Here is a 6,331-nt window from a genome sequence, read left to right as displayed (position 1 = left end):
GTTTCAGCTGTATAAGTCAAGTAGTCTCTAATTGCATTATCTAATTATTTTAGTTATTGATACCTAAGTGTCACTTATTCACAACCACAAATCTTTTTTTAAACATGAGACCTAATTTATCTCTGGCAACTATAACTATTTGGCTTCTTGCAGTCTCATAGCATACTAATTCTAATAAATTCAAGGAATGAATATCAATGGTAGCATCTTCTGCCTTATTTCTAGCCTTCAGTAGGTAGAAATCTCAATGCTAGTGCTTTCCTCATCAAGTTTTTCAATAGCATGATCCAAGGCATCTGTAAGGAGATATTTAAAGATATATGAAAAGGTACATGATAAATCCCCTCTAACATTCCTATATCTCTAAATGATTTCATCCATTTCTTTGCATTAATATAGACAATGTTTGAAGTCATTTGTGGCCATCCCTGTGGTCTGAACTAAGGTGTAAAGGCAGAGGGCAAATGGAAGCAGCTCCGGAGCAGCAACATCAGTATCATGAGAAGGAATGACTTATAGACATCATGGCCAAAGAGAGGCTAAGAAGTCCATGCTTTGGTAGCAGATCAATTCTGACCACTGCTTATGGGCCATGCAAGAGAGATACATGGAAATCAGTAAAAATCTGTGGGATTTGGGATTTGTATGATTTGTATGATGATGATAATAGTGGGTTAAGGAAGGAAGAACTCAATGTCATTCAAGACCCAAATTTTATAGTAGACTAAAGCAAATAAAGGAATTCCACTGGAACCCAAATGAGATCTGTCTGCCAATGTCAGTGGAATTTGAGGACCTTCTGAAGGTTTGAGAGAATCCAAGTGAACAGGCATGGAACTTGGAACATGGAAGAGGTGGAGTTCACAGATGAAGAGAGATATGGTTATTACCTTGTTATCCATGACTATTAACCTCAAATACATTAACCTGAAGGTCTTGGGAGAGGCTTGATTATATCATATACTTGTCCATTTTTGATGAATTATTTGACATTCCTAGAGAGAGGAATAACATCAAATATGAGATACCTAGAGATGTTTCTTGACCACCTACAAGATTGCATAGATTGAGTGAAGCTGCTCCAATATTGGAATGGATTTTTAGGAAGATTTGTAATGAGCTTGAGAAGTGGGAGAATGGTGTCTTTCTTGGATGGCCAAAAAGACAAGCAGTGCCCTGACTCGTGCTGGACCCCATTTTGACATGTCTGCATTCTTTCCTTGGGAAGAGTTGGCCTCCCTTAGTCTGTACAGATTAAAATCTGCTCTCTTAGCTTAAGGTATGAAGTATGGTGCGATCCTAGAAGAGTGAGCCCAGAGGCTATTCAACACCAAAGGAAAGTCCCTGGAGTCACCTGACATCTTGCTGCTTACCAAAAATCCCACCAAAAGTCAAATGAGACACTGAGAGGAATAAGGACGTTGCCTTCCTAGAAGCCTATATCTACGAATATGTAGAGATTCTTGGGGAAGAGCATCATCTCCCTCATAAAAATGCACAAAACAAGGGGGCCAAGATAAGGGAATAGTGAGAAGTAGAAAAGTAGAGAGGCACAAGCAGATCAGTGTGAGTGAAGGTGAAGATGAGGAGTATGAGATCACTTACAACCCCCAAAACCTGCCCCTTGACTGGGATGGCAAACCCATTCCCTACTCTATAGATATAAACTACAACTGTGAGATTTGTGGGAAGTATACCTACTGAGGTTAGGATGCCTTCCAACAACACTCATGGCATGAGGCTTTTGGGTATCCCAAACACTGCCCACTTTGCTAATGTGAAGTTGTCATCTCCCCATGGGCCTAGTGGAAACTTCAGAAGGCATCAGAATGACAGCAGCCTGACACTGACAAAGAATATGAAGACTCTAGTGTGAATGTTGTGAATTAGAAGACCTCTGAGGATCTGAAAAGATGAGGTCTGCTCTAGTATTCGAGAATGTATCTTAGCTTTGGGGCTTGCCCAGACTTACATTAAATCTGATTTTTCTGTTTCTCCCAACCAAATGTTCCTGAAGACTCTGCTGCTTCGTCTTATGGTCTAGCATGCATCTTATGATAAAACAAGGCATGCTGGCAGGTTTCAGAGTTGGAATGTGTTTTATATTTGTTTTGTTTTAAAAGATTCTGTCAGGGGGTGCCTGGGTGGCTCAGTGGGTTAAGCCTCTGCCTTTGGCTCGGGTCATGATCTCAGGGTCCTGGGACCAGCCCCGCATCGGGCTCTCTGCTCAGCGGGGAGCCTGCTGCCCCCTCTCTCTCTGGCTGCCTCTCTGCCTACTTGTGGTCTTTCTCTCTGTCAAATAAATAAATAAAATCTTTAAAAAAATAGATTCTGTCAGAAAATTTTTTAAAAAATAAAATAAAATATGTTGTGTTTGATACCTCATTAGGAAATTCCATCAGAGTCTATTTGTAGTCAGCTAATCAAGCAAGGAGCTGGACAAATTACATACTGATTTAGTATTTTTTGTATGTGGACTCATGCTGATAAAGCACCACATATAAAATTATGTATCCTCTTGGGACGCCTGGGTGGCTCAGTTGGTTGGACGACTGCCTTCGGCTCAGGGCGTGATCCTAGAGTCCTAGGATCGAGTCCCACATCAGGCTCCCAGCTCCATGGGGAGTCTGCTTCGCTCTCTGACCGTCTCCTTGCTCATGCTCTCTCTCACTGTCTCTCTCTCTCAAATAAATAAATAAAATCTTTAAAAAAAATAAATAAATAAAATTATGTATCCCTTTCTCATTCTTCTGAAAATTGGTGAAACTCATGCACACATCACAAGAATATTACAAACATTAGATAAGTTAATATTTGTAAAGCTCTGGTAAAAATGTCTGTCATACTATTGCTTTGCAACTGTTTGCCAGCCAAAATTTTTAGAGTATATAGAATCCTTTTAGCAATCAACTTTGTTGTTGTTGTTGTTGTTCTTTGTTCTTTTGATCTCATTTTTTTTTTCTGGACACTTTTCTAATTTTTTCTTTCAGTTAAACACATTCACAGTTAAAAAAATAACTTAAAACTCTCTGGAAAAAGGATTATGGAAGTGCCATTCTTTAATTTACTTAACATTTTCTTACAACTGACTACTATGAGCCAGTAACAAAATTATATGCAAATACAAAATATTTACCATACAAAGCATTGTCTTTCAGGAATTTCAGAAGAGAAGACCAAATTAGGATGTAATATGATAAACATTAAATAATAACAACACCAAAAATGATCAACCAAGAAAAATGCTGTTTGTGTCTTTGGAGAAATTATCAAGAACAGATTTATACTGAATATGACATTTTTCTAGACTGTAAGTGATAGAGAAGATATTAATGAGAAGAATAAGATGATTCACTCTAACTAGAACATGTACTGTGTAGGAATGTAGAAATTAGAGAGCTAGAACCAAAATGAATATTCTTTGAATATGTAAATACTTTCCATGCAATGTCTATGATACCAACTTGTATTACATATTGTGAATATAACCAGTTGCAAGTAATGGAAACTAACTTTTACTGGACCAAACAGGTAAGGGATTTATTTTATATCTCACATCACAGCATAGGTATATGGAGGCTGGAACTGGATGCTGTCAAAAATCTCTTTAACAAACCAAATTCTTTCTGTCTTTCCATTCTGCCAATCTTAAAATATGGACTTTCTTCTTCATTAGTGTTGTCTTGTTAATATACTGAAGTCTGCTAAATCTGTACATATTTTTTCAAGAAAAGACAGATAAAAAATAACATAAGACCTGTACCAGATACATCTACAGCCTTTTATGAAATGTGATTATCATAAATATTTTTTATTCTGACCTTAATTTAGAATCACTGGTGTTGTCTCAACCCCAAGTTATCTTACAAATGTTTTCCCCAGTTACTTGGCAGTATTCCACTTACACTTCATTGGTTAAACAGAATAGCCATTGTTAACTGCAAATAGCTTTGGTAAATTATTATTTAGCTGGGCACACTGCTACCCCAATAAAAATACAAAGATAGGAGTGGATATTGTATAAGAATTGTCCTGCTATGATTTAATTTTTGCTAACAAATCTATGAGCTTGTTGAAAATACCAAAAGTGATTTTCTCTCAATAAGACAATTTCCTTGTCTTTTAATGAATGCTTCCTTTGACTTCATGACTCTTCCCTCAATTATGGATTACAGCAGTTTGCTTAATATGTGATACTCACTGCTCTGTAATTCAGAGGATTCAATTTAAATCTCTTATTATAGACAGAAACAATATTGATGAATTGTCCATCCTTCAGTTCAATGTGCATTCTAAATGCCAGGCTATAAATTTAAAACAATAGACATTCAATTTCAATTAAATTATTTAAAAATTCTTTACTGTTCCATGAAATCTCCATTATATATTTATATATCTTTTGCTAATCAGATCTGCTAACCAGATCTGTAACTGTGCTAGTTATCAGTTTCAAATGGTCTCTTTCAGCAATGAAGAACCAGGTTAAACCTTCTCATCTACCATCTTTGGATTTTTAAAAAAAAATTCCTGTACAGTTGTCAACAGTAAAAATAATCTTTTAAAAATTTCTCCCAATTTTTATATCAATAATCAGTAAAATGTCTTTAGCATTAGAAACACATGTGAAACACTTGTACTGTAAATCATATGTCTGTACTACTCTGCTAAAATGAAATGTATCTTATAAAACAAACAATAATAATACATATTAATGGGATTTCCATACTAAGCTAATATACAATAACTAAGACTTTCTCACTATTAAGAAGGTGAGTTTTTAAAGTATTTCTTCCAGTGGTACCTGGGTGCCTCAGTCGGTTAGGTGACCAACTCCTGATTTTGTCTCAGATAATGATCTCAGGGTTGTGAGATTTAGCCTTATGTTCTCTGTGCTGGGCATGGGGCCTGCTTACAATTTTCTCTCTCTCCCCACTCCCTCTGTCTTTTCCTCACCCTACATGTGCAGACTCACTCTCTCTAGCTAAAAAAAAAATAATAATAATAATAATAACAACACTAAAATATTTAAAATATATAAGGGTCTTTGTTCCAACATTAAATCTCTATTGCTTTTTTGTTAATGTAGCCACTATTTCTCTCGTGTAATGAGCTGACAGAGAATATACATATAAGTGTAGAAACTCACCTCTACATTTGCTTGTTATTTGTTGTGTTTTCATTCTTAGTGTTCTTGATCATTATTTCTTCAAATAACCCTTTTAAATTTATGTAAGAACAATATAATATAAACTATATATTCATGTGCCTACTTACAAATAAACTAATTCTTTGGAAACCTCTGAAATCTAAGAACAAATAAATAAGGATGATAATGACAATCCCTATCACTAAAGAATTAAAGGTTTTTTTTTTTAAGATTTTATTTATTTGATATAAAGAAAGAACACACGTAGGCAGAGTGGTAGACAGAGGGGCATGCAGAGGGAGAGGAAGAATCAGGCTCTCCAATGAGCACTGAACCCACCTTGGGGCTTGATCCCTGGACCCTGGGATCCTGACCTGGGCCCAAGACAGGCGCTTAACCTACTGAGCCGCCCAGGTGCCCCTGAAATTATTTTTAATGAATTTATTTATTTTAGAGAGATTAACAGTATAAGTTGGGGTGGCAGAGGAAGAGGGAGAGAAAATCTCTGGGCTGAGTGTGGAGTTGGATCTAGGACCTGATCCTAGGACCCTGAGATCATGACTTGAGCCAAAACCAAGAGTTGGACACTTAACAGACTCTGTCATTCAGGGTTATTATTCAGTAATAACCCTAAAGTTATTACTAGGGAAAGATAGATGATAAGAAGATATAGACATCAAATACTAATACATATGTGGACATATAAGTATATATATATATATATATATATATATATATATATATGTGTTAGATATCATGTTTAGCTGATAATAAGCTGGACTTACTTTTTTTTTTTAAATTCCCATGTGGCAAAAAAATAGAAACTGAAATACTTTTTTCCTGCCAGTACAGTGGATTGATTGCCTTTTTCACACATGAAGATGTACATACAACCAAATTTGGTGACTACGTTTCCAGTTAAAGTCATAACTAAAAATTGTTATTTATCTTGCATTCTGTTGGAAGATTTTATTCTTTAACCTACTTGGTATATATTTTATATATTTGCACATTTATAGAAAAAGCTTGCACTTGCCCTTAGTTCCTCTGTTGGCATAGCTTTCTCTAAGTAAAATTTGGCCAACTTAAACCATCTCTAAATATGTTTGCATTTATTTAAGTTAATATATTATCTAAAACCTTGTAATTGAATATCACACATTTGATCATTCTTTATTCTTGGTG

The 6,331-nt window shown here is 35.6% G+C and overlaps 1 pseudogene; it reads left to right on the top strand.

The window, feature by feature from the left end:
• The first annotated feature begins 464 nt into the window (after positions 1-464).
• On the top strand, positions 465-1,929 carry LOC122890540 (annotated as a pseudogene).
• The last annotated feature ends 4,402 nt before the right edge of the window (positions 1,930-6,331 follow it).

This window comes from Neovison vison, chromosome 11 (genome assembly GCF_020171115.1).
Source record: "Neovison vison isolate M4711 chromosome 11, ASM_NN_V1, whole genome shotgun sequence".
Lineage (NCBI taxonomy): Eukaryota > Metazoa > Chordata > Mammalia > Carnivora > Mustelidae > Neogale > Neogale vison.
This window is presented reverse-complemented; position numbering and strand designations above follow the sequence as displayed.